The sequence below is a fragment of the Panthera uncia genome, chromosome B1 (assembly GCF_023721935.1).
Source record: "Panthera uncia isolate 11264 chromosome B1, Puncia_PCG_1.0, whole genome shotgun sequence".
NCBI lineage: Eukaryota > Metazoa > Chordata > Mammalia > Carnivora > Felidae > Panthera > Panthera uncia.
This window is the reverse complement of record NC_064811.1, coordinates 199669803-199680648: the sequence shown is the minus strand read 5'-3', so window position 1 is coordinate 199680648 and position 10846 is coordinate 199669803. Positions and strand designations below refer to the sequence as shown.

The window sequence follows — 10846 nt, the reverse complement described above, 5'->3', positions numbered from 1 at the left end:
AAACAATACAGCAGTCACTTAGGATAAAATTCTGAGAGGGAGTAATGGCAGGACAGTTCCTTAATAGGGTTCAGAATATAATCAGAAACCCTGAAGCAAGCAGACAGTTATTGGGAAATTCTAAAGTGTGGAATTCTCACCATTAGTCCCTCTTATTCTGGGGTCTCCAGTTAAGGTTATATGGGAAAGTAAAAGAGACAAAATATTAGAAATGCTCAGTGGAAAAGGGAAGAGACCATACAAAAATCTATTAGATAAGTAGGAACATGGATTATGTACAGCAAATACAAGCTCAGTAAAATAAAAACCATGAACTGTACTGCATGTGATAAAGTAATGGCAAAATAGGTCCAGTATCAGAAACAATAAACCCTACAAAACACCTTGGGAGAAAACAGGAATGTTTGAGGTCTATAGGGGGGAACAAAACCAGACTTTGAAATATGTGGAAAGGACGTAAAACATTACCTAGTGCTTGGTAGGGAAGTACACTTTAATGGCAAATTTAGTATTAAAACCTATCACTTCACTTCAGGTGTGTGTGTGAGAGAGAGAGATAGAACTTCAATCAAAACCTGTTTCGGGGGGGGCAGTGGAGGTGGGGAGTGGGATTTGATTAAGGGATGATAAAGTTAATACAGAAGAATGAATTCACAAGGTGTCCAGTAAAGTTTTAAGGAAGATCTGTATAGTGGGAGTTCTGGTCTGCTAGAGAGAAACACATGTACAAATGCTACGGGAGATCAATTGATCTGTGTGACAGTCTTTTCTGCATGAGTGGCATTTTCAAGTTGGTGGATAAAATATGGATTATTAGGCAAATTTGTTGGGATCATTGGTTAGCCGTTGGAGAGAAAGTAACTTTTCTACTTGGCATCTCAAAAAAGTTCCAAACACATCAATGATCTAATTGTTAGAAATAGTTGTAGAAATGCTAAAACAAAATTTAGTCGAATGTGTTTTTTTAAATTGTGGAGTTGGGAAGATCTGGGTAATGACAGAAGCCCTTAGAGAAGGGATTGGTAGATTTGGACATAAATTCTATCAAATGCACCTAGGTTGTTGGAAGGACACCACCGAGGGAGTTAACGCGTGAGAAAGAAGGAAAACCGTTGCAGCCTATAGAGCAGACAGACGGTGTGGAATATGTAAAGAGATACTACATGGTAATTAGGAATTTCCCCCAGAAGGAGCGGACAAATCTATAGAACAGGCAGTTTGCATGGAAAGAAGTTTGATCAATAATCACAACAAAAGTTCTTCCAAATCCACGGAAACAGCGGGAAACTTTTCTTCCCCCAGAGGCATGCAGAAAACCTGGCGACGTGTGATGTGAGCACTGGCACACGCATGGCAGTGTTGTGGACGTGCAAGTCCCGTGACCCGGGGACTCCACTCCTGGAAATCTGTTCTGCACAAACGCACCGAGAAGCATATGAAAATGTGTGCACAATTCTCAGCAAATGGGGAAAATTGGAAACAACCCAGATGCCCAAAAGTAAGGGGTTTGTGCGGTCAGTGTGAGTGTTCAGGCAGGAAAATACGGGGAGATCCTGGTGCAGGAAGCTAGTGAGTGAACAGCAGTGTGTCAGTTCTGGAAAGGCAGAATTTCAACAGGAAATGCCTGGAAATAAATACACAGTTTAGGGGACAGTCACAGCAGACATCTAGTAAGTGATTCCCGGAAACCAGGGGTTAATTTTCAGTTTGTGTGTTATTATCTGTATTTGCAGACTGTCCTTGCTAACGTAAAAAAACAGCGATTTTCTTACCTTCTTGGACTCATACATTTGAAAGTAAGTACAGCATTTTGTAACGTGACCATTTGGCCAGAGTTTGGTGACAGAATAAGTTTTGGAAGATGGGGTGCATCTAAGCAGGACCTCTGGCCTTCATAGAAATTTATAGAACCTGATCAGTGTTTTTGAGGGCCACGTCAAGTATACATAGATAAGTATTTTGTGGTCATAGTAGCTTACTAAGAGAAAAAGCGAGCGTGCTTTTCTGGCGTGATGGTATGAACAAGTCTCCTCTGGAGGCTCCTTTTCCTATTTCGTCTGATTCACTTGGTGGTGATGGTTGGGGGCAATAGTAATTTGATGTGTCCATGTGCAATGAAAAAAGCAGAGAATTTTAGAATTATCAGAATGTATGTTCTAGCATTTTTAAATGCTGCCCTCATATTTATCGGGGTGTAGTGCTATTTTCTTTTTCCTGGAAAGAGGATGAGCAATTGTTAATATTCCTGGTACTGCTCTTGTTTCTTGGAATCTGCCTGGTTCCTTGCGGAACTAGCCCAAGGTTGCAAATGCTGCTTCTGCCATTGGGTTATTGGAGAGATCATACCTCTGATTCAGAGTACGTCGCGTTATTTCTGGTTGCATATTTTCAAGTGGGGAAAGCTGACGTATCGCAATTTCGGGCCCCGACTGAGAAATGAAGTACTTTTCATCATGAAAGCCTACATCTGCACTTACACGACGTGTCATTTTGGGACCCTGTGTCGTTTTTCATACGTAGCTTCTCTGCCAAAGTGCTGTTCTCAGGTGATGGAAGTTTTGCTCAGTGGTTTGTTTTCCAGGCACTTCCCATGTATTTTCTTTTCCAGGGGGGAGGTTGCTTATCTTTTTTTTTTTTATCATATTTTCCCCATTTCTATCCGTTCCTCATCTTAGGCCTTCCCTGCACCTGAGGCGCGGCCGTAAGCCCGGCCCGGTTTCAGCACAGCTGCCCTGGGACGCTCGGCCTGCACCCAGCCCGGCCGCCATGGGGACCGCTCAGGTAATGTTCCTGCTTTCCTTCTGTCCTCTGTCCTCTGGGCGGGCGGCGGGAGGGAGGACGCGCTCCAGGCACACGGGTGGCTGCTCTGTCATACCTGGGGACGTGGTGAGCGCTCTGATGAGGTCAGGCCTGTTGGAAGTGTGGCCTCAGAGCAGCGCGTCTGTGTCCCGCATGAGCAAGTGGTAGCCGTGGAGGAAGCCAACTCCTCTGGAATGGAGCTTCCCCGGCAGGGCTCTGGTTCCTTCGCAGTGGTTCCTGGTGGACGCCTTCATGTGGCATCGGTGGTGGTGGTTCTGCGTTTGTGTGTGTGTGGAGGGACCCGGGAGCAGGTCCACAGAGCAGGTGACAGTGAGCAGATACACACGGGTCCGAACCACAGCGTGTGGACTGCCTCACGTCCCCAAATCCTCGGTACACGGTGTTCCAGGACTCCCCAACGGCCACACCCACCATGTACCTGCCTGCAGACACGGCTGGAGACACGTGAGGGCAGGGCTGTGGCCTTCCCTCCCCAGGGCCAGCGGGTAGACCACACCGTCAGCTGCAGCCCCCCTAGTAGGGCCTTCCGTCTGATCTGGGAACAGAGGGTGCGTGCAGTGTGTCTCGTCTCTCTGTCCACAAGACATGAGCCTGGAGGAACGTGGCTCATGGAAGTGTGGCTGGCACTTCCCATGACGCTCCTTTGTCTCCTCGTGTGTCACTCAGTGCCCTATCATGTTCACATCTCCCTTTGCTAGTATCTTCTTCTGCTTATGTGGTATTCTCAGAAAGCAGTGCTGCCTTTGGGCGTCACTCTTCACAGCCAGCAGCACGGGTTGCCCTGCGGGGGGACTTCAGTTTTGTGTAAGAGCCTTTGGGGACACAAGAGGCGAACCTGTCCTTTTATTTTTATTTATTTTTATTTTTATTATTTTTTGTACAGGTTATTTATTGGTTTAAGTAATCTCTCCACTTGACATGGGTCTCAAACTCACAACCCCGAGGTCAAGAGTTGCACGCTCTTTAGACTGAGCCAGCCAGGTGCCGCAAGCTTTCCCTTTAAAATCTACTTGTCCCTCTGCTCCCGCAGGGACCATCCATGATGCCTCTTCAGGGCTCTTAACTTGTTAGAGTCCTTGAAGCTCAAAACAGGCGGTGCCCCCTTCCTCTGTGGGCTAGCTGGGGTTCTTGGTTGAAGAACAGAATTCATTCTGGTCTGTTTGAGCAGAAAAGGAGTTTGTTACAAAGGATATTAGGCCATCACAGACCTTTACATGGGGCTGGATAAAGGCTGTCAGCCCCACCGCTGGGACCCCTTGGGACAAGGAGACCTCCCCCAGAACGCGCATTCCCCAAGTGGGGGAGGGCCGCGTGGGCACAATGTGGGCGCCAGGAAGCTTGAAAACCAGTTCTGACGTCGGTGGTTGTGTCTTGGCATTGCTCCTGGGGAGGGGTCACTCACAGCGTGGGCTTCTCGGAGGTGCAGGGCAGCTGCTGAGACGTGGGTTTGGAGCCACTTGGCTGCCTGCCCACCCCCACCTTCCTCCACCCCCTGTTCTACAAGGAACAGCGGCTTGCCTTAAGGGTGCGCTTCTCCCATGTGAGGTGAGAACACTAGCCTTCATCCCCAAACGGGACTGGAGGTGAGGGAGCTGCCAGGGCTCCTCCCTCCCTGGGACTCCCCTTTGCTGCTGCCACCTATGCCATCAGACCAGCACCCACACTGGCTTGTGGCTCACGTGCCTTCAGCCGAGACACCTGGTTGCTGGATGAGGTAGTTTTCGTGGGTTCTGCTTCAGAGAGCAGAGCTCTAACCTTGGGAGCCTGTACAGGTGCAGTGATGGTGTCTAAGGGGCAGTTCTGCATTCTGAACCAGGTAATTCTCGTGGTCGGAGCGGTCCTGCGGTGTGGTGGGATGTTCAGCATCCCAGACCTCCAGCCGCACTCTCCCTCCAGCCGTGAACACAGAAGTGTCTCCAGACATTGCCGAGTGGTCTTGAGGGGCGGCCCTCCCCTCCCACCCCATGGAGAAGCACCGAGGTTTTTGGGTTTGCTGGAGTCAGGTTGTTCATAACCTTCCCTCATCTTGCTTTCAGTATCTGAGCACCTGTGACTGTGTGTTGCTCCTGTTAGGGATGCCGTGAGTTTGAACGTTCTCTGCTTCTGTCCTCCCCAATCAATGTTGCCAGTTTTAATGATCTCAGTGAACCAGATTTTACGTCATTGGTTTTCAGCATTATTTTTATATGTTCTGTTTCTCCCATAAGCCTTCTGGTTGTGATTCTTTCCTTTCTTCTACTTACTTTGGTTTCAGTTTGCTTTGATTGATTCCCTTTTTTTTTCTTTTTTAAAGATCAAAGATGCGGTGAATGATTTGAGACTCCTCCCTCCCTGATAGACGTTTAGTGTTGTGAATTTCCCTGAGAATGTTACCTTGTTGGGCGCCGAAGATTGTGTTTCTATAAATGTTCTTGAGAGGTGGTGAATCACGCGGAAGGAATATGGCGCTTCGGGTTTTGCGGGGTGAGCTGTCAGAAGCCCTTCCTCCCCTGCCCCTCCGTGGGACTGGCCTGGCCCTGGCCTAGATGAGCTGCCCACTGCCACTCTCTAGGCCTTGGGTTTCACTCGGCCATGTGGCTCCCATCTGTGTTCTTAGAATTTCCTTAATGATTTTGCTGTGTAGGTGGAATGTTCTTGTTTTCCGGCTGTGTTTGGGATTTATTCCCTTTTACCCACCACTGGCCTTTCTATGGATTTGCAGAAGGAGAGGGAGCCAAACGGGGACTCCTCCTCCCTACCTGGGTCCCGTCTTTTTCAGCTGCTCTGTTCTGCCAGTGCAGAGACTTGTGTCCCCTCCCAGGTGGCCATTCCAAATTCCACGGGGAGGCCTCTGCCTCCCTTTTTATCGATCATTCTCAGGTAGGGCAGTTTTGCCCCCATGGCCATGGGCATTAGCAGTGTCCAGAGAGATTTCTGGTGTTCACAACTCGGGGAGGGTGCTGCTGGCATCTGGTGGGTCAAAGCCACGATGCTATAATCATCCCTCAGTGCATCATGAGGACTGCTCTGGTCCAAACGTCGTAAGAGACAAGGTTCAGGAACCTCGCTTTACTTTTATGATCTAACCTGTCCTACTTAGGTGTCTTTGAGAGGTTGAATGTTAAAGGAGACAAATAATGTGGTTTTGTGGAGAACCGCTTCTCTTCAGGGAGAGGATTTGCTCAGGAGCTCTCAGGACTTTGATCGGTTTGCATGCAGATTCATGTAGATACATTATATTTAAAATGTACATTCGGACTTTTTGGGATAACAATAAAATTTTTTTTGAAACAACCTATTGGAATTATTAACATGCTTATCTTCTCATCGTGTAATTGCGTAATCGCATCGGTAACCCTGACATTGGTAACTATTGCAACCCTCATGCAGGATTTGGAACAGTATTTACATTTATGTTGTTCTCAGACAAGGACAAGAGCAGGCTGTGGTTTGATATTTGTCTCATTTAAAGTAAGGGAAAAATTATAGAAAGGGTTCTTAGCTTTGCTGCTGAATCAAGCCACAGTAATTCTGAATGTAGGAATCTAGTTTATTTTGCAAAAGAAAACTCACTCTTCTCAGGGTAACTATGAATAGATCTATGTTGCTCTGAGACAAAGATTTATAGGAAGGGAAGCAAAATGGTCCTAAATGTGTATATGCAGTACACTCATGCTTCACAAAACGGCCCTCTGTTAAAGCATTATTCGTTTTCTTTGGGTAGAGTCATCGGTTTTTAGCTAGGGTTTTGGTTAACCAATGTTTTTCTTTATTAAGCATATGGATTCAGTTTGGTTTAACTGTTTACTGGGCTAAACCTACTGGTTTGTTCTTTCCTTCCTCCCTTATTAGCAGGAAAGCCAGGAGGGCACTCGTATCCCCTGTCTTGTTGGTGGAGAATCCAGTTCTGGTGTAAGGGAGAATGGAGGCGGGTGTGGACAGGTGACCAGTGTTTGCTTGGCAGTGGGAAACCCAGGTTCTCGTTCAGATTCGTCCATAACTCTTCCTTGTCTGTGGCAGACTCCCTTCCTGTGTGTGTCCCCCTTCACCATTCCTGTAACTGGGGGGCTTGAGTCCTCAGTTCTCACGGTCAGATCACACACCTGCCAGGATTTCACACATGGATGATGAGTATTTGTTATTAGTTTAACCTTCTTAGTTCAGCAAGTATATTTGTGTTAAACATAAATTATACAAATTATTTGTGGGAGTACCTTCTATCTAGCTAATTCAGAGATTTACCTGTAGAAATTATGAATGCCATAATTGTAAATTGTTTTAAGGTATTTGTCTCTTCCTTTTTATTTATATATTAATTAAAAAAAATTTATGTGTGTGAGAGAGAGAGAGCCTGTGCACACACAAGCAGGAGAGGGGTAGAGGGAGAGGGAGTGTCAAGCAGGCTCTGTGCTCAGCATGGAGCCCGACATGGGGCTTGATCCCCATGACCCTGGGATCATGACCAGAGCCAAAATCAAGAATTGGACACTCAAGGGGCGCCTGTGTGGCTTAGTTGGTTAAGCGTCTGACTTCGGCTCAGGTCATGATCTCACGGTTTGTGAGTTCAAGCCCCGCGTCCGGCTCTGTGCGGACAGCTCAGAGCCTGGAACCTGTTTCGGATTCTGTGTCTCCCTTTCTCTCTACCCCTCCCCTGCTCATGTTCTGTCTCTGTCTCTCAAGTAAATGTAAAAGAAAATTTTATAAAAATTAAAAAAAAGAGTTGGACACTCAACCACCTGAGCAACCCAGGGGCCCCTGTCTCTTCCTTTTTAAAAACAATGCCAGCAATATATCTTACCATGGAAAAATTGGCATAAATAAAATTAGCATAAGTAAAACAAAAATTCAGAGATAGTCATTGTTGACATGTTGGTTTACTTTTCATATTTTCCTGTGTCCTTATATGTATGTAACCACAATTTGTTTTAATAAAATGATTGTATGAATTATTTCAATAGCAGATGTCTTAACAAATTAATTCAGTATATTATTGGCAACTCTCCTTGTCTATAACAATATTTAAAAATGTTTTAATGGTGTTGAAGCATGCCATGGTACAGGCAGCCTCTCAGGTCGGCAGACGTGTTCGGTTCTCTGGTCATGTAAATAAGGTCGGCACAACCTGCCGTGCCTCCCCTAATTATTCTCTTAGAATAAATTTGTGAACTTAAAAGGTTTCCAAAGGTGGGAAGATTTTAAAGATTTTTAGCATACCTTTCAGATGTGGTATTTACAAAAACACACCTGTATGTCCTCTCCCAAGAGCACACACTCAACAACGTTTGCTTTTTACATTTTCTTTATAATTACGGGCTTGACAGGTGATCTGTATTTGGCAGTTTGTTTACTTAGGTTAGTGGCTCTGTTGCACGTATTTTTTTTCCCTACTTTCCCTTTTGGTTGGTGTGTAAATGGCATGGCATAGGGTCTTTTCCTCATGCCAGTATTATCAGGATGTCTATTTTGAAATCCAAACCATGAGATATTAACTGTTTTCATGTATTTATGATCCAAATATTGTTTAAAGTTTTTAAAAATTTTATTTATTTTTGAGAGAGAGAGAGAGAGTGAGCGAGTGAGCGTGTATGTGCATGAGCAGGGGAGGGGCAGAGAGAGAGGGGGACAGAGGATCCGAAGTGGGCTCTAAGCTGTCAGCACAGAGCCTGATGCAGGGCTGGAACCCATGAGTCAGAAGATCGTGACCTGAGCTGAAGTTGGGGCTCAACCAACTGAACCACCCAGGTGCACCCCAAATAGTTTTTTGCTTCTCACATTGCCATTTCACCTTCAACTCTTATGATGTATATATTTTTATATATGTAAGAGTAAGTTGTCATGCAGTCATGTCTTTGAATGTATTCCCTCGTGATTTCTGTCTTTGGGGAACACTTAAAAAGCCTTTCTTTGCCAAAATTTGCATAAGCATTTAGCCATATTTCACTTTCACATTTTATTTCGGCTTTTACATTCTTTAATTCTTCTGGATTTGTTTTGGTTTCCGTATAAAGTGAAGGCTGTACGTCTGCCACTAAGTGGCTAACCAGACATTGGAATATAATTTCCTGAGAAATGATGCTGTTGCATTTTCTCATACCGGATTATCTTTATATTTGGGGAAAATGCTAATTGATTTCTACCTTCTATCACTATCCCCTTTCTTCTATCTTCTTCTATCTTCTATCTTCTTCTTCTATCACTATGCCCTTTCCATTGACCTCTGTGGGTAAACATTTATGTTAAAGCTGTTTATTTGTTTGCAAAGTGCCTGTTGAGTTCACAACAACTGTGTGTGTGTGTGTGTGTGTGTGTGTGTGTGTGTGTGTGTGTGTATGCTGTAATGATGATCCCTGAAAGGTGGTGTTTGGCTTTTGGGAAAATCCTAACTGTGACAACACCGTGTGATCATGTTTGGAGGAACTGGCCAGGACAGTCCATTGGAGACGGGCTTCTGTTTCTTCCTGAAGTCAGTTCTTTGTGATGAGTGACGTCTACAGGGCACCTGCTCGCTCCAGTGTTGTACGTGAGGGCGTTCACCCGACTCTCAGGTTGATGTAGACACAGTAACAGACCCAACAGGCATCTTCGATGGCCGCCCTGTAGTTGCAGCAGGCAAGATGGGGATTAGACAGGTCCATGTGGGAGTACTTCTTACCGTATTTCTTTTTCTAATGCTACATGTGTAATCAACGCAGATACCTGACAGTGTTCTGTAGCGGTGATATGGCCAAATTACTCATAGGATTTTTGGGCAGGCATAGCACTAGAGTAAGCATTTTATTGCCCTTATCCAGAGAGAATTTGGGTCTTTTTATGTAACAGATTACCACGAACTTGTTGGCTTAAAACACATAAATCTGTTGTCTCAGAGTTCTGTAGGTCAGGCATCTGGCATTCTCACTGGGCTGAAATCAAGATGTCCACAGGGCGGGCTCCTTATGGAGGTTCCAGTGGGGAATCTATTCCTTACATTTTCCAGCTTCTAGAGGCACCCACATGCACTCCCTGGTTCTTGCCTGCTGGCTGCAGCCTCACACCTCTCACACGTCCCTCCCTCTGGTCCTCTGAGCTAGGAAACGGTTTCTGCTCTCATGGACGCATGTGATTATCTTGGGATTATGTCCTCACCTTAAGACCCCGAATCCCACATGCAAAGTCCCTTTTGCATTCGAGGTACCATGTTGGCAAGTTCTGGGATTAGCCTGTGGGCGTCTTTGGGGCCATCATTGTGTTGCCATGATATTTATGTGTAATTTATATTTGTGCTTCACTTTCCTCTCTGGAGATTTTATTTTTTACCTTGACCTTGAATAAAATTGCTACATTTCCTGGAAAAATAGTTGAAAAGTGTAAGTTTTTAATCTTTTATCTGTATTTATCTATTTTCAGGATGTAACAAGTTTACCTTCTTTACCATTAAAAAAGTTTTTTTTAGTGTTTATTCTGTTTTGAGAGAGAGAGAGAGAGAGAGAGAGAGACAGAGACAGAGACAGAGTGTAAGCGGGGGAGGAACAGAGAGAGAGGGAGACACAGAATCCGAAGCAGGTTCCAGGCTCTGAGCTGTCAGCACAGAGCCTGATGCGGGGCTCGGACTCACAAACTGTGAGATCATGACCTGAGCCAAAGTTGGATGCTTAACCAACTGAGCCACCCAGGCGCCCCTTTAGCATTTTTAAAGTAGTAGAAAAAATTGTTTATTGAGGCTGATGATCCCTCAGTAGGACCTGGATTTGTAATTTTATTATCAGTGTGATGGGCTTACCTTTTTCTATGACATGTATAGACATAATTAAGATGTTGCCCTGATTAAGAATGAAATAACTGAAGGATAGGATTCACTAATGTTTTTAACGAACATTAATTCATTAATGTTAAAGAGAATTCCGGTGTGAATTACTTGCCCCCAGTCCATCAAGGTTGGTGAGCACATGAAGATCCATCTCAGGATGCAGTTACATTTAGTGATTTTGTCACTCGCCCCTCAGAACAGTCTTGGATCGACCGCAGGAGCACAGGCTGAGGAGTCAGGACAGGAACGTGTTTATCGAAC

General features: G+C 45.3%; 1 long non-coding RNA gene across 1 annotated transcript in view; it reads left to right on the top strand.

Moving 5' to 3' along the window:
• The first annotated feature begins 2679 nt into the window (after positions 1-2679).
• LOC125923506 (uncharacterized) overlaps positions 2680-10846 on the top strand; it is an 85856-nt gene continuing 77689 nt past the window's right edge. Inside the window, exon 1 of the long non-coding RNA XR_007458069.1 lies at positions 2680-2781. This is a non-coding gene — a long non-coding RNA (uncharacterized LOC125923506). The remainder of the gene's footprint in view (positions 2782-10846) is intronic.